Consider the following 24,962-nt stretch of genomic DNA (forward strand, 5'->3'; position numbering starts at 1 on the left):
TATATATTCATTTGATCTATCAGTTTATTGGGTCAATAAAAAAAGACAGACATTTTAACTATACAGACAACTTAACATCAATTAACATTCAAGTCTGTCTGGCAATTGTCTGATTAATTGGTACTCACACCCTTCCAGTGAAGAACAGCATGTGATTTTCGAGATGTGAATTAAGCCCTTTATTACTTTTCTTAAAACTTGACGACTCCCGAATTCAGACTTTGTATGGAGTTTTTTTTTAAAAAAGAAAACAAATCTTGGAAGGTACACATTACTTGTGTTAATGATATGAAAAAAACACAAGATTTTATAAATCGACACAAGTTTGTGTTAATGCAATGCAAAACAACACATAACTTGTGTAGATTAGTTTTAACACAAGTACTTGTGTTGAGATCCAACACAAGTGTTTTTTCAGTGTAAAAGAAGCGGTTGCCATGCAAGATACGCCCACATTTTGCAAGAGATGGACAGAAAACGAGCTAAAAATATAGTATGATTTTTGGTACAATCAGGGGCCATAATCCAGGAAGATATGGTCCGATATGCGCGAAATTCGAACTCAACCAACATTACGGTGTAATGGTGATATATTCGAACGTTTTTTTTTAAAATCAGTTAATAATTGTGACCTCTAGAGTATCCACAAGCTAAAAATGTGATTTTTCGTACAATCAGGGGCCATAATCCATGAAGTTTCGATCCGATACATGCCAACCGAGATCTTTTGGAGATACACCTATGTTTCAAGTTTCGTTAAAATAGGATAAGAATTGTGACCTGTAGAGTGTCCACAAGCAAATTGTGGACGTACAGACGGACCACCAGACGTCCGGGCGGACACTGGCGATATACGTCCACATGAGATCTTTTGGAGATACACCCATGTTTCAAGTTTCGTTAAAATTGGATAAGAATTGTGACCTGTAGAGTGTCCACAAACAAACTGTGGACGTACAGACGGACCACCAGAAGTCCGGGCGGACGTATAAAAACGAGCCGCCATTGTGAATTTGGCCCCCTAACGGAATTAGCCGTCACTTTTAGGGTCAAATTCTTACAGAAACCACCTTCATACCAAGGTTCGAGAGTATTTGTCCCGAATTGTACCCCATTTAATTAAATTAAAGTATATAACCATGACGGCCATCTTGAATATTTTAATTTCCCCAAGGATACCATCGCAAGGTGGCAACATACGGATTCTGAACTACACATATTGAAGATATATAATACACCGAAAACCTATATTTCCATATATTTCACACCTTTTTATAGAACTTTATAAGTTTAATTCAAAAATAAGCCACGATTTTGAATTAGCCGTCACTTTTAGGAGGAATACCCATCTTTAAACCGAGAGAATCTGTCACATATTTTACCCAACTAAATATCCAGAAAATGCCTCTTGGCGGCCATCTTGATTATTTAAATTTCCCCAAGGGTGCCAGGGTGGCATCATCCGGATTCTGAATCTGCACATACTGAAGATATATATTCCATCAAAAAGCATTAGGTGGCTTATATTCCCAGGTTTGTCGACCTGCTGCCGGACTAACGCGCCAATTCGAGTAAGAATGATTACCAGAGTCACTGGGAAATACATAGCAATGAGATTGGGGAAGGATGCCAAAAGCACCCATTGAGACGTTATCTCCCCCATGCGTCTTGGTACTACTGTGAGTCTTCCACGTAGGTTCACCAGTGACACTGTTTGTCGCTGGGTATAATCTGCTGGACAGCCAAATGTTGGTCCGTTACTGACTTTTGGGTGTTACCCACTGGGCAGTTGTTATGGCCTCTGCGGGATGTTGTTGACTTTCTGTTCACAATACAATGGTTGGTGGTGGGGGCACGTGCACACCTTTGAGTAGGGGCGCCCTTGTAGGCAAAAATTTCTGGCAAGGGTCTATACGATTGAATGATATGGATGGTTCCTTAGGAAGCCTTCCAAGGTGTGCCAAAGGTCCGAAATACGCTCAAAACTAGTAAAATTGTCTCGGGGGCTTCACTCCGTAATTTGGAGAGAGGAATAAATTTGTACACTGATTTCAAACAAAATATTGTCCATTTTGAGAGTAACTTATGATATAAGGGGTAAAATAATTTTAAAATAATATTAAACCGGAACGAAATAAAGATGTTATTATAACTGGATTTAGTTACAGGCATCGCTGTTTATTTTTCATAATCCATACTGTCAATAATTAAAAATACACATGTATTAATGTTTAACATCATTTATTTCATGTTTATTTGTGATAATCATTTCACAATGTCGACATATTTCTGCCTACCTCTGAATTAAGACGAGTACCTATCGTAAAACTTTGATTTTGTGAAGATTGATATCGAATCTATAATATGAAATACGAGTAAACAGTTTGATTCCTCGATGGACTGATGTTAACCGGCAATTGTCACATTTACTTCGTTGTCTATTTAAGGAGCCCGGGTCCCCGGTGCTGCTCCGGCTGCTGGCATTTCTGTGGTTGCTCCCACTACTGTGGCTGCTGGTATTGCTACGGTTGCTGGCATTGGTATTGCTACGGCGGCTGGTATTGCTACGACCATTGGTACAGCTGCTACACCCGAAGCTGCTGCTTTTGTGGAATCCGTCTAAAATATAGTAAAATACGACTGATTAAAATAATACAAATCAGTTGATTGGCGAGGCTCCCCTTATCCAATTTTATGGAGTAATCTTTCCAATTTATGATTGATGCTAAGATACATTTTTTTATGTTCATTATGTTACTTATCCAAGACATACTACAAATAGAGTATCTCGCTGGGAAAATCTTTGCGCTGCCACCCTTCAAGGCACAGGTATTCAATAACAATTTTCTCAGAAGGATATGTCCAACAATAGAGCAGAACCTACGTGATATTTGAAAGTCAGGACGTTCAGTGACAACCCGAAGAAGAAAACTGGACACTAAATTAAAGACCATTGGTATATCATTGGGAGAAATACAGAAAGTAACTTTAAAACATGATCGACGAGAATCTACTGTGAAAACCATAGGTTCCACTGGGAACCAAACGAAGAAGACAAAACTAAATTAATAACAACTGTATAAAAGAGAACAATCGAAACAAACATAGAAGAGATGGTGAGTTAAGAATAACAGAAATTAACTTACTGCGTCTATAGCATTGAATTCTGCCAAGGACAATTCCTTGTCCTCTGAAAAAAAACCCCAACAACAACAAATGAAATAACATAAAAACTGTTCTTATGTAATACATATTACTATTTAAACGAGCAATTCCGTGTTAGTGTGTGTTACAATACTTTGACTTTAAATGGACGTTTCGACTAATTCATTTCCATGACAACTTAGCTACTAATCTAGAACAATGTAATTACGTAGCATACGAAGCTCGCTCCCTTTGTGATTGGAAAAACAAATACGCTCAAGTAGAATACAAGAGTTACTCCGTTACCTCCCGTATCTTGTGATGCCATTCGATTCGAAGTCTTTAAAAATAAAGTGGGGGCTTGGGTGGCCGAATGGTTAGCGCGTGCGCGTTGTATCATTAACTGGCGTGGTTTCGATTCCAGCTGTATGTGACAAGGAGTAGGGTTCTCCGGGACCTTCGGTTTTCACCCACTGCTAAAGACCCATACGCGCAAGTGAATTATTGAAATAAAATTGGCGCATATGTTTGTTCAGAAATTACCTAATTTGTGTCGAGTGGACGTTAATCCTCATTTCTCACTCTCTCTCTCAAAAATAAAGATAAAAGCAATTTTACCCATACATCGGAAGTTTATTTTATGGGTGGCGCATTCACCATTAACATAATTATTACTGTTTGACTGAAGGGAATAGTTCTGGTGAATGGACACATGGGAGGATTGAGCTGGTTGAAAATTGTTTTTGAATATGTTGTATATATGTATTATTATAATTGCACTAATTGTCCTTTAATAAAGTGAAAGCATGGGTTGAACAACTTACGGTTTAAATCGCTTTTAGCAAAAATATCATCAAGTTCTATATCATGTACTTTACCATCAGCATTAGTATCATATTTATCTAATATAGCCTGGGCCTGTGTGCTATTTAAATTGGTAGAAGCCATTATCTCTATTAATGTTATTTCATTGTCACCTAGAATATATAAATACAATATTATGGAATAATTCGAAATGTAAGTATATCGGAAAAACATTGTCGTTAGGAACCGGAAATCTCAAAAAAATTGTACTTGAACACTGGAAGTTGTTTCTTTTTTAGATTAGAGTAGGCTAACACATTGGTGTTGTATCTTAATAAAGTACACAAGGCAGTACATCATGTATATGAACAAGTAATATGGCAAATAAAAGAAAGTTGAGCCATACCGTTTAAATCATAGACGACCAGCAATCCTTTAAATTCAGCTTTTGTCAACATATTATTATTATTAATATCCAGTTGTATAAACGTCAGACCAACACTAAAAAATATATTTTACATATATCATTGAACATGGTTTTAAATTTAAATCAGATAAGAATCTGAGATGCATTAAAAGTGCGTGAAATTGAAACACGGACATTCGTTCCTCGGGTGATTGCTCTTTGGAGTGACTACTTGATTGGTTATTGAATGTCATGCTTTTGGTTAAAAATAAGTTATCGGTTTGTAGTATATTTAAATGTAAAATACAATAATATAAATAAAATTTTACGTTAAGCTATAGATTTTAATCTATTATAATGAATTTTAAACAAAGAGAGAAATCTAAATTACCTTAAACTGACAAGAGATAGACAGACAATGAAACTCAGTGAATTCATCTTTTATCTGAAAAGAAAAATGAAACAATTATGACTTTATTTTACATGTACTTGCATCCCAAATTATTCTGTGTTTCAAGAGAGCAGACGTCTGCCGATATGTTTACATAATACAAATAAACAATTTACCAAGGAAAGACACACCATTATTAAACCTAGTGGACTCATTTTTTAACATCTGAAATAGTAACACGAACGCAATTATTTCTCTGAACAGTGGACCAACAGTGTATGGGAAATAACTCTTGTTTGAGAAATGGATGCAGACCACCATTAACTTCACTGCTAATTCTGCTCTCTTTGCCCTCCTCCAACTTTTCCCAAAAGTTTCATTGGGCTGAACGTTACAGAGCAACAAATGGCCATGTCTTTGCTCCAAAACTTATATGAGGTTAACCAATGAAATCTTAAGATACACAAACTAAAACATGTAACTATCCGCCTTGCATTTTACCGTAACCAACCCCTGTTCTCCTTCCGCCGCCAAACAATCTATATTTACCAAAACCAGGCAAAAAAAGTTAATTCAAATCCTCTTCTCTACAATTTTCGACCATAAATGGCCATTCTGAAGGGTAGAAAAGGGAGAGAATCGCTGCATATAATAGTATCAGATGTTCTAGGCATATGCTACCGTTTTAAAAATACGCTATTTTGATTTACATACTAGATGTTAATGATCGAACAACTGAAACAGCAAATTCTGTGAAAAATTTTGTTTTCTTTAGTTTAGTTTATGGGATAGACTGTCACTGTCGACTGCCACATGCTAGGTATGCGCAGCCCTCAAATGAGAAGTGATATACGATGCTCTATAATGGGTAAACATACATATAGAACAATAAATAAATATAAAATGTAGAAGTCATACTTAATCGTGATAATTAAATAGAGAACATCCTTACGTTAGCTGATTATTAAAATGTATGATGTTGTTTAACTGTATCTCAGTCAAAAAGGATACCAAGTATGGTTCAGTTAATCAGTTCTCTAAGTATTCTACTAGATATCGTTCAGGCTACCACAGTAAAGATGTGAATACTGTCTCTAACTTGTCTTTATCTTTATATACTATTTACAACTTCACCTCTTTCATTACTTCCTTAAACTTTCAATTTTTATTGAGCTTTTATTTCAATAACAATAAAAATACACTAGTCTCAATCTTATTGTCCGTCATAAAATATTGTATTCGGTCAGCCGTTTTTTGGGTAAAAATGAGAAGAATATTTTTAATTAAACACTCCTAAAAACATATGTCCTATCCCAGTCATATTGAAATAGTAATAAAACTTCCACTTAGCGTGTTGTAACAAACGTATATTTTGTACTTATTCGACACAGACTGTATAGCCCCGGATTCGTAGATATTTTTCGAATACGCAAGTTTCGATTAAGTCAATTTTTCTTCTAAGTCTAGGGTAAGGAACATTCGATCGTGGTTTCGGGTAAAAGTCTATATAACTTAATTGAAAACTTGTATCTCTCAATTGATACTCTGATTTATAAAATACAGTAGTCGTGTCTTAGATTTTTGATTTCCCTTATACGAAAGACCATTAGGGTCAATTATATAAAACCATGAGTAATTTATTTCAAGGTCGCCATACACTGATTTATGGAATAGCTAGGCAAACACCGTACTTTTTTTTATGTTACAGAATCGTCGGCACATTCGTGTCAACATGCTCCCATTAATATCACTTGTTATTTTCATGCCTCCATTAAAATCGTAAAGTTCATACTCTCATTAACTTCATACTCCTACCAACTTCAAACACGCATTGATAACACGATTCATCATTTTTATGCTCTCCTTAAAGCCACAGAACGCAATTGAAATTTGTGCTCTGTTGTTATCTCTGTGGGCATCAAATACTGACATTTATTTGTGATTTAATATTTCAAACAAATACATCAGGAGACAAACTACCATAACCTAGCCAGTTTATGTGTTACTTGTGATACCTTTCACTTTGATAAGGGTCAAAGTTCATGATAGTCTCATTCGCCATTTCGTCCCAAGATCAAACAAGGGCTATATTTTTTTTTATCTTGGACTGTTTATGGCATTCTAATCGTGATCGTCATAAATTTGTCGATTCGGGAGAATATTTTATCCGAAGTTCCCCATTTCGCCATGGTGTATAAAATCAAGCCCAATATTACTGAACACTAATTGAACACCGTAGCCTCGATTGTCATTGTTACCGTTGTTACAATAATAAACAATGCCTCGATTATCCAATTTTACGGTTAACCATGAATAGCCGCTGAACAGCAGATATAATTCAAATCTGCTGAAAATTATAGGCATCCGATGGTATCGAAAGTTGATTATTGTCTCGTAATGATAATAAATGTCTAATTTATATAACATTTAACGCCTAGCTCTTGCATAATGTATGTTGAAAAAGAAGCCACTAACGTATTTTAGGTAAATTTTATCACATTTTTGGCCGATTTGTTTTCGTTCGTTTTAACTTTACACAGTTATATAAGCTTTGGTCGTTTTGAATTAGCGCCGTTTTTTTATTTCCCTTATGTGTGATGTAATTGGCATTGAACTATTGAATACAACATTATCAAATGAAATGAATACATATTTTTCTTAGAAGTTCACGAATTTCTAAAAATGTTCCGAAAGGTTTCAATGAAAATTTAATCTGTAAATGATTACACAATACTTTGGTGGATAACATTCATTATATTCCCCATTCCCTTACTCTGTTCGTAATATAACCTTATTTCTATACATAACACGGTTCAACCATACTCCACGATGTTGATTCATTTCCCATTTTTTATTCAAAACTACTATGATATGATTTATAGTTTCTTTATTTATTTTTTACCAGTTATTTATTTACATTGTTTATTAGCTGAAAAAAGCGTTTAAATAATACTGTATATTGATTCGCTATCTTGTTTAAAATTGTAATGTTATAAAAATATACATGGAAGCTACTCTTAAGTTTTCGAAACTTGTGCTTGACTCTTTTGATATGTGTCAATAAAATATGTTTAAACTAATGATGTTTTCGCTCAGACATTTTATGGTGCAGACATGGTGGTATAAAAAATGGCCTTAAAACAGCGTAATTCGAGTAGACATGATTACCAGTCACTGTGAAATGCATAGCAATGAGATTGGGGAAGGATGCCAAAAGCAACCATTCAGACGTTATCTCCTCCATGCGACAAAATAGGAATGTTGACCGACCATCTACAAGCTTCACGTATTGGCGTATTGGTGCTACTGTGAGTGATCCACGTAGGTTCATCTTTCGAAGCCTATAACTACCATTCATAATTTCTACTTTTCGCCTCTTCAAAACACGAAAATCGAAAAGTCGAAAAGTAGAAGTTACGACAAAATGTGAGGCGACAACACGCTATACAAGCCAAAATCAACTCGAAAATAGGAAATTAAGAAATAACACACAGCGATAAGAGCGCCCCTCGTTTTTTCCTAATTTCTTATTTTCGACTTGCATTTGGGCTTGTATACCGTTTTTTCGACTTTCGACTTAGTCATATTTTTGTGTTTATTGGTGTCAGTAAGAAGGCGCCAACAAGCTATACAAGCCAAAATCAACTCGAAAAAAGGAAATTAGAAATAACACACCGCGATAATAGCGCCTCTCGTTTTTTCCTAATTTCTTATTTTCGACTTGCATTTTGGCTTGTATACCGTCTTGTCGACTTTCGACTTAGTCATATTTTTGTAATTATTGATGTCAGTAAGAAGGCGCCAACACGCATACCAAGCCAAAATGCAACTCGAAAATAGGAAATTAGGAAATTAACACACTGTGCTATTAGCGACCTATGATCTGTCGTACTGTCGACTTTTCGACTTTCGCCTCGGAAGTTGTTGTAGTCTCAATTTGCCAGGTCGCATTTAAATACATGTAATTTGCGTTAACAAAATAGTCTGTTTGATAAAATCTAGTATTGAAGGCGATATTAGCGACCTATGATTTTGGCTTGCTGTCGTGCTGTCGACTTTCAAGGTCACATTAGAATACGAGCATTGATAATTGTATTTCATTTAGGCCTACTGTGGTTTCATACCGCATATAAAATATACAGGTTTTCCCGATTGTATATTATTATTTTATTTCAAATGATATTATCACCATGGGTAAGAAATGTAAGAACGAGTCGAATAGTGACGTTTCGGTACCGCCGCCAAAATTCTCTAATGATTGTAAGCATGTCTTACAAATAAAATTGAAATTTCTATGAGGATTCAGATTCTGGATCATTACGGTACCTGCAATTAAGAATAGGCCTATTGTACATGCAAAACGTTAAAAAGGGAAATCCTTGGATGAGACTGGCGTGTAAAGGCTGAATATATATTGTTCAGTAGATGTTGAAATAACTAAAGACAACAAAAATAAATTCTGATCTTAGTGGATCACCTCAAAACTGCGCTAATGTATAACGTATTGGGGGGGGGGGGGGGGGTAACGTCCACTCGACACAAACTAAGAATTATTCAGTGACTCACATGGTGTAATTTTATTTTAAAAATTGGCGATGAGAGAGAGAGAGAGGGAGAAAGGGAAATTAAATGAAATTGGGGTTTAACGTCCTACTGTTCTGCCCCGAACTGGGCTAATGAAGACGGGCTTACGCCACACAGTGTGCTATAAGTAAAATTTTGTCCGGACAGCGGCAATACGGCCTACTCTTATATCGAATCCCAACTGTCAAGAGATCTTTTACGTGCACGCCAATGTGTACACGGGACCTCGGTTTTTTGGTCCCATCCGAACAACTAGACAGTTGTCCTTGTCAGCCACCCTCCCACCCCCGTCCTGCATCACTGACAAGGGGGAACCCGCCGGAAAATCGGGATGAACTTTCTCGGCCAATGCAGGGATCGAACACCCGACCTCCAGGCTGGCTTAACATCCACAAGTTGCAAATTAAATCATTTCAATAATTCGTTTGCACGTAGGATTCTTTAGCAGTGGATAGAAACTGAGGTATCCGGAGAAAACCCACAAGGTTGGACAAGCGACCCTACTCACTTGTCATGTTTAAGCGGGGAATCGAAACCACGCCACTTGAATCAATGTCAGACCTTGTGATTTCACGCGCACGTGTTAAACCACTAGACCACCCAATCCCTATGTTAGACGGATTTTGTAAGTTGTTGTATATTGTATATACCGGTAAGGGAAATTTGTTTTATAATAGGCCTATATAATAAATCAAATTGTTGTAGCCTAAGGTGGGTTTTTTTTGTGTGTTTTTTTTTTATCAGACATTTTTGGCAGATAAAATATCCCAGTTGGCGGAAAAAAATATGAAATTTTTTTTTTTATATAAAAATTATTATCCATTTCTATGCGTGTTGGCGCCTTCTTACTGACATCAATAAATACAAAAATATGACTAAGTCGAAAGTCGACAAGACGGTATACGAGCCAAAATTCAAGTCGAAAATAAGAAATTAGGAAAAAACGAGGGACGCTATTATCGCGGTGTGTTATTTCATAAATTCCTATTTTCGAGTTGATTTTGGTTTGTATAGCGTGTTGGCGCCTTTTTACTGACATCAATAAATACAAAAATATGACTAAGTCGAAAGTCGACAATTAAAGACGGTATACAAGCCAAAATGCAAGTCGAAAATAAGAAATTAGGAAAATCGCTGTGTGTTATATCTTAATTTCCCATTTTCGAGTTGATTTTGGCTTGTATACCGTCTTGTCGCCTCACATTTTGTCGTAACTTCTACTTTTCGAATTTTCGACTTTCGCGTTCTGAAGAGGCGAAAAGTAGAAATTATGAATGGTAGTTATAGGCTTCCATATTCACCAGTGACACTGTTAGTCGCTGGGTATAATCTGCTGGACAGCCAAATGTTGGTCCGTTACTGACTTTTGAGTGTGTTACCCACTGCGCAGTTATGGCATGGCCTCAGTGGAATGTTGTTGACTAGCATTACTTATTGCTAAAACAAGTCACAGTTTTAAAATAATATTAAACCAGAACGAAATAAAGATGTTATTCTAACTTATTATTTAGTGGAGTAAAAATGTGACAGATTCTCTCGAACCTCGGTTTGAAGATTGTAGAAATATTATCGTTGCGACATTATTTTCAAATTTATTGACAAGGAATAGAGAAAAATGATGGCATTATATTCTATTAATTAATGGCTTTGGCAAGTTGTGGGATTCAAACATATTGTCTAATATGTACTTAAATCACATTGGTGAATGAATGACATATTGTTATATAAAAAAGAGTTATAATTTGGTAAACATAAGCTGGTTCCGTGGGAATTTGAATATCATGTTTAACACGTGATTGGAAATTTACTAATTACATCCTGTGGGTTGAGTAACCAATCCTTATAATTAATTACTTCATATTTGACCAATTAGATAATTGAAAGTCCAAATCCACAGTTAATCACACAATATTTTAGGGCTGACACGTGGAATGTCAGAGTGACAATTAAGGAACCAGTTAAAGAATTACAAATACAGCCAGAGACAAATTCTAGACGATCAATGGCAGAGAAAAGGGAGTATGCGTCATACCTTGGATGTAGGGAGTTGTCTCCGCATATTTTCCACATATAACCAGCGACTGCATAGCATTAGGCAGAGTGTTACATATTCGATTTGGTGCCGTAACTCAGTTTCGACCTTTAGGGTAAGCAGCTATTTTGGGAGAAGAAAAAACATTTTTGGTGGAAATATTTGCAAAATTGGGTAAATACATTTTTTCTGGAAAATTGAATGTGAAGTTGGTTAACAGACCACGTAATAGTAATATAAGATTAAAATACAATAAGTGTTTTAAATGCAACTGTATAGAGAATAAAATATAGTCATTCATAAGTTTTGATTGACAGATTTATAAACAATAGAATTCACTAGTTAGGTATGCGTATTATCGGGTTAACATGACCTGTAGTAAGTATAGTCAATTTGAATTATTAATCGAACTGAAATTAAAGTGGGTTTCTGGGGTAGGTTAAATAAAAATGTTAAAATATAACTAAGGAATAATAATAAGGAAACGGAATAGGGAATAAAATAAGGAATTAATGTTGTCCCCGGATCAAAGTGGGAAGATGGCAGAGCTAAGGATAGAGTTGGCATGTGTGTTTTTGTGTCGTTCATACATGTGTTCAGGTAAGTAGAGCTAATGTAATTTTGAGACCCTTATTAGTCCAAATTTAAAAATTATGGTAGTTTAACTTTCGCATAAAAAGGTAGGTTATGTTAAAATCCCATGTATTTAAATCTAGGGATGTAGGTATAGTTTTTCCAGGAAAAAAACCAACTAAAATTAACGGCTCGTCGAAATTGTGAGACTATCGCAAAGTCATTAATACGAGTTTAATAAGAGGTTAAGTAGGGAATAAGACACTTTTTCGAAAAGTGGATAGAATATAGTACGGTAAATTGTATCCGTTTATAATTTTATGTAATTAAATTTCGCTTTAGAAACGTAATATAAACGTTAAATATATATTTGCTAAATACCATTTTGTGTCATTAATTAAATTTGGCTTTAAATTGTTCACGAATGTGTAATTCGACATGATGTCTGGTTATTATAAACAATAGTTTTCACGCTGTGTTAAATTTGACTGTGTGAAAGTCACGTGATTTCAGTGATGAGTTGAAGGAAACTATATACTATTCAAAAAAAGTAGGGGATATTTGATTTTGGGGGCATAATACTAAAATATGCAAATGACTACGAAAAAAGTCACTATAGAACCTAACAGAAGAAACATTTCCAGTTACATGTGACGCCCAAACGCACCAATAGCTACCGCATGGAATGCAGGTGATGCTTGGGATCATCATGGGGGTCCAACCCAAGATTTGCACGACTCTGACTTTGAATGTTACAGTCATTGTGGCATTGAATTCCAGGGTGGAAACATCAGTTTAATTGTTTTAGTGACCAGAAAACAAATTTTGATATGCGTCGGCTTACCCAAAATGAAAGGTTACGTGCCCTTGGCATGCTACAGATCGGCACAACACAGGCGGTTGTGGCGCGGACGATGAATGTTTCTCAGTCTGTCATAAGCAGGCTATGGTCCAGATACCGTGATACACAATCTGTACAGGACAGACCACGCTCAGGTCGACCAAGGGCGACAACTCAAGCCCAGGATCGATTTATCCGTACCTTGGCCTTGAGAAATCGTGTCATCACAGCAAATCAGATCAGCGCTCGTCTTCAAACAGACACTGGTGTGAGAGTGAGTGGCCAGACGATTCGGAATCGACTGCATAGGGGTCACCTTCGCGCCCGACGTCCTCGCGTGATCCCTTGTTTGAGAGATCATCACATTCAGGCAAGACGTCGTTGGTGTAGGGATCGTCAACACTGGGATAATCGACGCTGGAGCAATGTGATGTTTTCAGATGAGTCAAGGTTCACTGTTGATTTTTTGGACAGACGTAGGAGGGTGTGGCGTCGTCGAAACGAGCGCTTCCAAGACGTTAACGTCATCAGACATGATCGATTTGGGGGTGGTTCTGTTATGGTGTGGGGAGGCATCACTGTTGCTGGAAGAACGGCTTTACATGTTGTTGCAGGGCGTGTTACAGGCCAGTACTACCGGGACAACATCTTGGCAGTCCATGTTGTGCCGTTCGCACGACGTCATGGCCGCCGTTTCATCTTCCAGGATGACAACGCAAGATGTCACAGGGCCAGGATCGTTACAGGTTACCTCCAACAACAGAACATCACCACATTACCTTGGCCAGCACTGAGTCCCGACCTCTCCCCCATCGAGCATGTCTGGGACATGCTTGGACAGAGGTTACGTCAACGTCAACAACGTCCTGCCAATGTCCAAGAACTTGCTGCTGCGTTGCAACAGGAATGGGACAATCTGGACCAAAATGACCTTAGACGTCTCATTAGGAGTATGCCACGTCGGATCAATGCTTGTTTGGCAAACAGAGGAGGATTTACCCTTTACTGACTTGGTTGTGATGCTGTGGTAACTTTGCTGTTTGACCCCGGGTATCATTTTACCCTTATAATGGTCAGTCTGTGCCTTACTTAGTCTAACGATCATTTGGAATAAATCGATGAATGTGAACTTCATTTCATTTTGTCATTTGTTTCTTCGTCAGTTTCATTAGGTGACTTTAATAACACTTAAAAATCAAATATCCCCTACTTTTTTTGAATAGTATATGTGGGTTGAGATGTGCCGGCTTGTTTCATGTATTGGTGTATTTGTTTTTGCTCACATACAAATGGTAGATTCATATGATTAGGTCAAAAAGGTCACATTAATAATAATGTAATTGTTTTAGCGGAATTCTAAAACAAAAACGGAAATTATAAAATTATAAAATTGTAGATTACTGAGTTGACGGATAAAATTATGTTTTGTCCAACACCAATCATCACAGTAGAGTGAATGAAATTCTTAAGAAGTCGGGATCTAGTGATTAACTTAGAGACTCCTTACTGATAAGAAAAAGTAATTTTTTTCATTGTGAGACTATGGTAGCTGAAACAGACCACTGGTAATCCTAGAAGAAGAAATGGTTTACCAATTTACCAAATTGAGATTTCCTGAGACAGAATTTAAAGTGAAACCTGAACTTTATAAATTAAAAGTGATGTGTTATTAGAACACTTGAAAATTTAATAAACAGTTTAATTTGTGTTTTCTGTGTTTAGGTTAAAGCTAATTTTCATAGGACTTTGAAGTACAGTGATGAGCTTTTGGAGAGCTTTTGCCTGCGATTTTTGATTTTTTTTTTTTGTGTGTTTTCATTAATAATAATAATAATAATAATAATAATCATTTTGTATAGCGCTGAGTGTTCCAGCTAACAGCTGCTCCGCGGCGCTTTTCACAATTAAAATATTACATATAATATAAAACAAATAGTTCTAAAACATTAAAATGTCAACATGTTCATAGTTTAAAAGCACGTTTAAAAAGTTCGGTTTTAAGATTTTTTTATACGCCCACATTTTCATGTGGACGTATTATGCCGTCGCCCCTGTCTGTCCGGACGTCCGTCCGTCCGTCCACAATTGTTTGTGGACTCTCTACAGGTCACAATTCTTATCCGATTTTGACGAAACTTGAAATATAGGTTTATCCCCAAAAGATCTCGGCTGCTTTCGATATTGGCATGTATCGGACCGAAACTTCATGGATTATGGCCCCTGATTGTACGAAAAATCACGTTTTTAGCTTGTGGACCCTACAGAGGTCACAACTTTTATCCGATTTTTTTGAAACTTAAAATAAAATAAAACCAAGTACGAACAATCCAAACCATAAGACAGAATTCGAAGTCCTAAAAAACGTTATAGGCAAAATAGTGTAATCAGCAAATGGACTGCTCCTCGTGTACAAATTACACGACAAACAGTGGTAACAGGTGTCCGGAAGAGTAAGCTTACCCTGCCTGGCGCCACACCCGCCATAGCTGCATCCAAACTATTAGGCGAAATGTCGGTAAAATAGCGTGATTGGCCAATGAACTATCGGTATGCAAAATGCACGCGATGAACTGTGTTAACGATGTAGTAGATATTAATGTAAGTTTATAACCCAAAGATCTCGGTTCCTTTCGATCTTCGCGCATATCGGACCGTAACTTCCTGAATTATGGCCCCTGATTGTACGAAAAATCGCGTTTTTAGCTTGTGGACCCTATAGAGGTCATAATTTTTTATCCGATTTAAAAAACCGTATTATTATATCACCGTTACGCCCTAAGGAAGGTTGAGTTCGAATTTCGTGAAAATCGGCCCAAAATTGACAGACAAAATGGCCGCCGTTCGTTCTCAAATATCGTAAAAATATGGTATATCAAGGTTGTGGACCCTATAGAGGTCACAATTTTTATCCGATTTAGTTGAAACTTGAAATGTAAGTTTATAACACAAAGATCTCAGTTCCTTTCGATATTCGCGCATATTGAATTGTAATTTCCTGAATTATGGTCCTTGATAGTAGGAAAAATCACTTTCTTGTTAGCTTGTTCTCTATCCATCTCTCGAAAATGTGGGCGTATCCTGCCTGGCAGCCGCTGGTTTAAAAACAGCAACGTTAGTAGAGTCTTTTACATGTCTAGGTAATTCATTCCACACGTTAGCAGAGGCGTAAACAAAAGCCCGTTCACCAGTTTTAGTTTTTACTGTAGGAACATGAAGAAAGTTTTTATCAGCAGAGTGTAGGTTCCTGCTTGGTTTATACGGGGTTAAAAGTTCATTAAGATATTGTGGGGAACAGTTATTATTTAGACAATTAAAAGTTAAAAGACCAATTTTAAAATTAATTCGTTGATAAACTGGTAGCCAATGAAGATCTTGAAGTACTGGAGTAATGTGTTCAGATTGTTTAGTTAGAGAAACGATACGTGCAGCTTTGTTCTGAATTTTCTGGAGTCTGTTTATATCTGATGCTGGTAATTGGTATAGAAGCGAATTGCAGTAATCTAGTTTGGAGAGAACGAAAGCGTTAGTTAACATTTTAGCGATATTTGACGTTATAAATGGTCGAAGTTTACCAATGTTGTAAAGATGAAAATTTAATGATTTGCAGGTAGTAGAGATATGACTTTTCATTTTAAGATCGTGATCAAAGTAAACTCCAAGATTTTTAACTGATTGAGAGGATGTTATTGTTGAATACCCGATTTTAACGGATTGAGAAAGAGATTTTCTGCTGATTAAGATGACCTCTGTCTTATCATCATTTAATTTTAGGAAATTAAGATTCATCCAATTTTTTATGTCATCTATACAAGCCTCAAGTTTACAGATTTCGGTGGAGTCACTCGATGGTTTCAAAGCAAGATATAGTTGTGTGTCGTCAGCATAAAGATGAAAGTTAATTCCATGTTTTCGGATGATATCGCCAATTGGTGTTGTGTAGGCAGTGAATAAAAGGGGACCAAGAACCGACCCCTGCGGAACTCCAAAGTGTAGGGTTTTGGGAGACGATGTTGCTTTCTCAATGATTACATACTGTGACCTGTCAGTTAGATAAGAGCGTATCCATTTTAGACATAGTTCATCAACGCCAAAACGTGTTTGTAACCGGTTTAATAGAAGATCATGATCAATAGTATCAAAAGCGGCACTTAAGTCTAGTAACACTAATACGACAGACTGTTTATTATCTATGTTAGTAACAATATCGCTATATACTCTCAGCAGTGCTGTTTCAGTGCTGTGACCCTTCTTGTATGCTGATTGAAATTGTTCGTCAAGATTGTTAATAACAAAATGGTGTTTTAGTCTCGTGGATATAACTTTCTCAATTAGTTTTGATATGTATGACAGATTAGACACAGGTCGAAAGTTCTTTAAGTTATTCGGGTCTAGATTTGGTTTCTTCGGTAGCGGTTTAACATGGGCGATTTTTGTGAACTGACTTACATTACCATGCATAATTGATGTATTAACAATGTTTAAGTACACAGTTTAAGTAACCATGTTGGTATTGGATCAAGGTTGCATGAAGAAGACGAAGATTTACTTAACAAATCCTTGAGTTCTGTATTAGAAACAGGAGAAAAATTTGTAAGGGGTGAACCAGCGAAGGGTTTTTCTTCAGATAAGGCAGTAGATATATGATCAGGAAATTCGGAACGAATTTTATCTATTTTTTCATGAAAGAATGTTGGGGACTTTTCGGTTAACTTAGTACTTGTATTTTGAAATCTGTGGCCTTGGTTCTTTAAGAAACTGGAAGTGAGCTTATAGATTTGACGTGGGTTTTTCTTATTTTGGATAAAGCTATTGGAAATGTAACTGCGTTTTGACGAAGAGATACTGATATTCTTGAAACAGATTGCAGCAGATTGTGATCTTATGTAATCTTGTATGTTAATTGTATATTAATCATTTATATTTGCATGTTACGTGAATAATTAGTTAGAATATTTATATTTTATATATATATTCTTAAATCATATTGGTGAATGAATGACAGATTGTTATATAAGAAGAGTTATAATTTGGTAAACATAAGTTGGTCCCGTGGGAATTTGAATATCATGTTTATCACGTGATTGGAATTGCATCATTTCGCTTGAGTAACCAATCGTTATAATTAATTACGTTATATTTGACCAATTAGATAATTGAACGTCCAAATCCAAAGCTACAAGACTATCATATATTTGGGCATTTGTCAGACTGCAGCTTGATTCCAGAAGGGAAAAGATGTAGAAATTTCTATCAGCAGACGCGCCCCAGCGAGTTTGGCTGGATAGGGTTTGAGAGAACGACTTTAGTATTGTAATCTACTATGCTTGAATCTATGTATCCAGCTATGATATATAAAATGTAAAAACGAACTGTTGCATTGTTATTCCTGATAAGACAAACGTCTTAACTAAGTGAGACAGACAAGAAGAAGTAAATACACAACGTGAAGGGGAAGCAAAGACGACAAGTGAAAATACTAGACGATCACAAGGCTACTAAAATATGTAGTAAGAAAAGATGCATGGGTCATAAGCCGGAGGTGTCGACCGGATTTGGTGGCCCGCTCGCCCCGTCTGACAGAAGGCCCATGGTACTACAAGATGGGTTTATAAGAATTCGACCAGCTGAATCCAATGAGCTTGGGTATTCCTCGTAAATGTGATGGCTTATTTTGGCAGGGAACTTATAAAGTTCACTAACAATGTGTGTAGTATATTGAAATATAGGTTTTTAGTGTATTATAGATCTTCATTATGTGTAGTTTCAGAATCCGAATGATGAAACCCTGGCATCCTTGATGAAATTAAAAAATTCAAGATGGCTGTCATGAGGCATTTTCTGGTAATTTACTTTAATTTAGTGGGGTAAAATTCGGGACAGATTCTCTCGGACCTCGGTATGAAGGTGATTTCTGTCAGAAATTGACCTGCTGAATCCAATGAGCTTGGGTAATTCCTCCTGAAAAAGATGGCTATTTCCACTAGGGGGCTAAATTCAAAATGGAGGCTCATTTTTTTTTGGGGGGGGGGGGGGGGTGCGGTGGGGGAACTCCAGGTTCAGCTCATATTCAAAATGGTGGCCATATTTGGCAAGACATAACGATATTGGTAATGTATTAAACTATAGGTTTTCGGTTTCGCCGAATTCATATCTGTATGGCGAAATGTGTTATGACCGAACGAAACGCCAATGTGGTTCCCAAATTCAACAAAAAAACTAAGTTTAGTAGACCATGGAAGAAAATGGAACCGGAAGTGTAAAAACTTATGTATCACAGGACTAAGAGTACAAATTACAGGGCCATACGAACAGAAGCTACGGAGAACGAATTGTCAAGCATAAATTTTTTTTTTTTTTTTAAATCACATAAAAGTGACCTCTAAATTTTGTACAATCAAGGGTCATAATTCAGGAAGTTATGATCCGCAAATATCGAAAGGAACCAAGATCTGTGGGTTATAAACATGTATTTCAAGTTTCATCAAAATCGGATCAAAATTGTGACCTCTAGAGGGTCCACAGCCATGATATACCATATTTTTACATTATTAGCGTACAAGGGGCGGCCATTTTGTCCGGCAGTTTTGGTCCGATTTTCACGAAATTCGAACTCAACCGAACCCAAACATCATTACGGTGTAACGGTGATATATTCAAAAGTTGTTTTTTTTTAAATCGGATAATTGTGACCTTTAGACAACAGGCTAAAAACGCGATTTTTCGTACAATCAGGGGTCATAATTCAGGAAGTTATGATCCGATATGCGCAAATATCGAAAGGAAGCAAGACCTTTTGGGTTATAAACATGCATTTCAAGTTTCATCAAAATCAAGTGTAAATTGTGACCTCTAGAGTATCCACAAGCTAAAAATTTGATTTTTCGTATAATCAAAGGCCATAATCCATGAAGTTTCGATCCGATATATGCCAAGATTTTTGGAGATACACCTATATTTCAAGTTTCGTTAAAATCGGATAAGAATTGTGACCTGTAGAGTGTCCACAAACAAATTGTGGACGTACTGGCGACGACAATTAGCCGTCACTTTTAGGGTCAAATTCTTACAGAAACCACCTTCATACCGAGGTCCGAGAGTATTTGTCCCGAATTGTACCCCATTGAATTAAATTGAAGTATATAACTATGACGGCCATCTTGAATATTTTAATTTCCCCAAGGATAGCATCGCAAGGTGGCAACATACGGATTCTGAAACATATTGAAGATATATAATACACCGAAAACCTATATTTCCATATATTTCATAAGTTTCCTGCAAAAATAAGTCACCATTTTGAATCAGCCATCTTTAAACCGAAGTCCGAGAGAAACTGTCACATATTTTACCCAACTAAATAACCAGAAAATGACTCATGGCGGCCATCTTGATTATTTAAATTTCCCAAAGGGCGCCAGGGTGGCATCATCCGGATTCTGAATCTACACATACTGAAGATATATAATCCATCAAAAAACATAAGGTGGGCTATATTCCCAGGTTTGTCGACCAGCTGCCGAACTAACGCGCCATTGCGGAAATTCGAGTAGGCATGATTACCAGAGTCACTGGGAAATGCATAGCAATGAGATTGGGGAAGGATGCCAAAAGCACCCATGCACTGTTTGTCGCTGGGTATAATCTGCTGGACAGCCAAATGTTGGTCCGTTACTGACTTTTGTGTGTTACCCACTGGGCAGTTGTTATGGCCTTTACGGGATGTTGTTGACTTTGTGTTGTCAATGGGAAGGTTGGTGGTGGGTGACACGTGCCCCTTTGCAAACTTTTGAGCAGGGGCGCCCTTGTAGGCAAAGATTTCTAGCAAGCGTCTAGACGATTGAATGATAAGGATGCTTCCTTAGGAAGCCTTCCAAAGTGTGCCAAAGGCCCGAAATCGCTCAAAACTTGTAAAATTGTCTCGTAGGCTTCACTCCGTAGTTTGGAGAGATAAATAATTTTGTACACTGATTTCAAACAAAATATTGGCCATTTTGAGACAAACTTATGATATAAGGGGGAAAATAATTTTAAAATAATATTAAACCGGAACGAAATAAAGATGTTATTATAACTGGATTAAGTTACAGGCATGGCTGGGTTTTTTTTTTCATAATCCTTACCTTCCATAATTAAACATACACATGTATTAATGTTTAACATCATTTATTTCATGTTTATTTGTGATAATCATATCACAATGTCGATATATTTCCGCCTACCTCTGAATTAAGACGAGTATCTATCGTAATACCTTGATTTTGTGAAGATTGATATGGAATCTATAATATGAAATACGAGTAAACAGTTTGATTCTTCGATGGACTGATGTTAACCGGCAATTGTCACATTTACTTCGTTGTCTGTTTAAGGAGCCCCGGTCCCCGGTGCTGCTCCGGCTGCTGGCATTGCTGTGGTTGCTGGCATTGGTATTGCTACGGCGGCTGGTATTGCTACGGCAGCTGGTATTGCTACGGCCATTGGTACAGCTGCTACACCCGAAGCTGCTGCTTTTGTGGAATCCGTCTAAAATATAGTAAAATACGATTGATTAAAATAATACAAATCAGTTGATTGGCGGGGCTCCCCTTATCCAGTTTTATGGAGTAATCTTTCCAATTTATGATTGATGCTAAGATATAATTTTTTCTGTTCATTATGTTATTTATCCAAGACATACTACAAATAGAGTATCTCGCTGGGAAAATCTTTGCGCTGCCACCCTTCAAGGCACGGGTATTCAATAACAATTTTCTCAGAAGGATATGTCCAACATTAGAGCAGAACCCACGTGGTATTTGAAAGTCTGAACGTTCAGTGACAAACCGAAGAAAAAAACTGGACACTAAATTAAAGACCATTGGTATATCATTGGGAGAAATACAGAAAGTAACTTTAAAACATGATCGACGAGAATCTACTGTGAAAACCATAGGTTCCACCGGGAACCAGACGAAGAAGACAAAACTAAATTAATAACAACTGTATAAAAGAGAACAATCGAAACAAACATAGAAGGGATGGTGAGTTAAGGAAAACAAAAATAAACTTACTGCGTCTATAGCATTGAATTCTGCCAAGGACAATTCCTTGTCCTCTGAAAAAAAAAACAACAAATGAAATAACATAAAAACTGTTCTTATGTGATACATAATACTATTTAAAAGAGCAATTCCGTGTTAGTGTATGTTACAATACTTCTCTTTAAATGGACGATTTGACTACTTCATTTCCATGACAACTTAGCTACTAATCTAGAACATTGTAATTACGTATCATACGAAGCTCGCTCCCTTTGTGATTGGAAAAACAAATACGCTCAAGTAGAATACAAGAGTTACTCCGTTACCTCCCATATCTTGTGATGCCATTCGATTTGAAGTCTTTAAAAATAAAGTGGGGGCTTGGGTGGCCGAATGGTTAGCGCGTGCGCGTTGTATCATAAGTCAACTGGCGTGGTTTCGATTCCCCAGCTGTATGTGACAAGGAGTAGGGTTCTCCGGGACCTTCGGTTTTCACCCACTGCTAAAGACCCATACGCGCAAGTGAATTATTGAAATAAAATTGACGCATATGTTAGTTCAGAAATGACCCAATTTGTGTCGAGTGGACGTTAATCCTCATTTCTCACTCTCTCTCAAAAATAAAGATAAAAGCAATTTTACCCATACATCGGAAGTTTATTTTATGGGTGGCGCATTCACCATTAACATAATTATTACTATTTGACTGAAGGGAATAGTTCTGGTGAATGGACACATGGGAGGATTGAGCTGGTTGAAAATTGTTTTTGAATATGTTGTATATATGTATTATTATAATTGCACTAATTGTCCTTTAATAAAGTGAAAGCATGGGTTGAACAACTTACGGTTTAAATCGCTTTTAGCAAAAATATCATCAAGTTCTATATCATGTACTTTACCATCAGCATTAGTATCATATTTATCTAATATAGCCTGGGCCTGTGTGCTATTTAAATTGGTAGAAGCCATTATCTCTATTAATGTTATTTCATTGTCACCTAGAATATATAAATACAATATTATAGAATAATTCGAAATATAAGTATATCGGAAAAACATTGTCGTTAGGAAACGGAAATCACAAAAAAAATTGTACTTGAACACTGGAAGTTTTTTCTTTTTTTAGATTAGAGTAGGCTAACACATTGGTGTTGTATCTTAATAAAGTACACAAGGCAGTACATCATGTATATGAACAAGTAATATGGCAAATAAAAGAAAGTTGAGCCATACCGTTTAAATCATAGACGACCAGCAATCCTTTAAATTCAGCTTTTGTCAACATATTATTATTATTAATATCCAGTTGTATAAACGTCAGACCAACACTAAAAAATATATTTTATATAAATCATTGAACATGGTTTTAAATTTAAATCAGATCAGAATCTAAGATGCATTAAAAGTGCTTGAAATTGAAACACGGACCTTCGTTTCTTGGGTGATTGCTCTTTGGAGTGACTACTTGATTGGTTATTGAATGTCATGCTTTTGGTTCAAAATAAGTTATTGGGTTGCAGTATTATTTAAATGTAAAATACAATAATATAAATAAAATTTTACGTTAAGCTATAGATTTTAATCTATTATAATGGATTTTAAACAAAGGGAGAAATGTAAATTACCTCAAACTGACAAGAGATAAACTGACAATGAAACTCAGTGAATTCATCTTTTATCTGAAAAGAAAAATGAAACAATTATGACTTTATTTTACATGTACTTGCATCCCAAATTATTCTGTGCTTCAAGGGAGCTTATTTTTCACACAATACAAATAAACAATTTACCAAAGAAAGACACACAATATTAAACCTCGTGAACTCATTTTTTAACATCTGAAATTGTAACACCAACTCAATTATTTCTCTGAAGTGGACGAACAGTGTATGGGAGTTTGAGAAATGGATGCAGACCACCAATAATTTCCCCCATTGACTTCAATATCAATTCTGGTCTCTTTGCCCTCCTCCAACTTTTCCCAAAAGTTTCATTGGGCTGAACGCTACAGGGCAACAAATGGTCATGTCTTTGCTCCAAAATTTGTATGAAGTTAATCAAAGAAATCTTCAGATACACAAACTAAAACATGTAACCATCCGCCTTGCATTTCACCGTAACCAACCCCTGTTCTCCTTCCGCCTCCAAACCATCTATATTTACCAAAACCTGGCAAAAAAAATTAATTCAAATCCTCTTCTCTACAATTTTCGACCATAAATGGCCATTCAAAAGGGTAGACAAGGGAGAGAATCGCTACATATAATAGTATCAGATGTTCTAGTCACATGCTACCGTTTTAAAAACTTGCTATTTTGATTACATACTAGATGTTAATGATCGAACAACTGAGACAGTAAATTCTGTGAAAAATTGTTTTCTTCAGTTTAGTTTATGGGATAGACTGTCACTGTCGACTGTCACGTGCTGGGGGTATGCGCAGTCATCAAATGAGAAGTGATATACGATGCTCTATAATGGGTAAACAATCAATAAATATAAAATGTAGAAGTCATACATTACTTAATCGTGATAGTTAAATAGAGAATATTCTTACGTTAGCTGATTATTAAAATGTATGATGTTGTTTAACTGTATCTCAGTCAAAAAGGATACCAAGTATGGTTCAGTTAATCAGTTCTCTAAGTATTCTACTAGATATCGTTCAGGCTACCACAGTAAAGATGTGAATACTGTCTCTAACTTGTCTTTATCTTTATATACTATTTACAACTTCACCTCTTTCATTACTTCCTTAAACTTTCAATTTTTATTGAGTTTTTATTACAATAACAATAAAAATACACTAGTCGCAATCTTATTGGCCGTCAAAAAATATTGTATTCGGTCAGCCATTTTTTGGTAAAAATGAGAAGAATATTTTTAATTAAACACTCCTAAAAACATATGTCCTATCCCAGTAATATTGAAATAGTAATAAAACTTCCACCTAGCGTGTTGTAACAAACGTATATTTTGTACTTAAATATGTAAAAAATGAACTAATTTCCTGGTTAAATATGGACAAGTTGTGGTTTTCAGCGTATCAAGTTGAACGAGTTGATGTCAGGATATTTGAGTGAAATAATGAAAGTAAATCGGTGATTTCAGTATGGTACCTATACAAGGTATCCCAACGGAGCTTTCAATATCATGGGCGAACG

At 36.3% G+C, this 24,962-nt stretch overlaps 2 long non-coding RNA genes across 3 annotated transcripts; both read right to left on the reverse strand.

Annotated features, from left to right (window-relative positions):
• Nucleotides 1-2,224: 2,224 nt before the first annotated feature.
• On the reverse strand, nt 2,225-5,849 carry LOC130012559 (uncharacterized). The gene is made up of 6 exons (XR_008788035.1): nt 5,698-5,849; nt 4,746-4,799; nt 4,355-4,449; nt 3,969-4,121; nt 3,147-3,190; nt 2,225-2,619 (listed from the first exon to the last, which is right to left on the reverse strand). It is a non-coding gene; the product is annotated as an uncharacterized LOC130012559 (long non-coding RNA).
• Nucleotides 5,850-20,921: 15,072 nt separating this feature from the next.
• On the reverse strand, nt 20,922-24,505 carry LOC126831712 (uncharacterized). 2 transcript variants are annotated; one of them, XR_007684279.2, is made up of 6 exons: nt 24,356-24,505; nt 23,424-23,477; nt 23,032-23,126; nt 22,644-22,796; nt 21,826-21,869; nt 20,922-21,298 (listed from the first exon to the last, which is right to left on the reverse strand). It is a non-coding gene; the product is annotated as an uncharacterized LOC126831712 (long non-coding RNA). The 2 variants fall into 2 exon arrangements; XR_007684280.2 differs by lacking the exon at nt 24,356-24,505 and adding an exon at nt 23,914-23,930.
• Between the last annotated feature and the right edge of the window lie 457 nt (nt 24,506-24,962).

Source organism: Patella vulgata, chromosome 1, assembly GCF_932274485.2.
Source record: "Patella vulgata chromosome 1, xgPatVulg1.2, whole genome shotgun sequence".
In the NCBI taxonomy this organism is placed as follows: Eukaryota; Metazoa; Mollusca; class Gastropoda; family Patellidae; genus Patella; species Patella vulgata.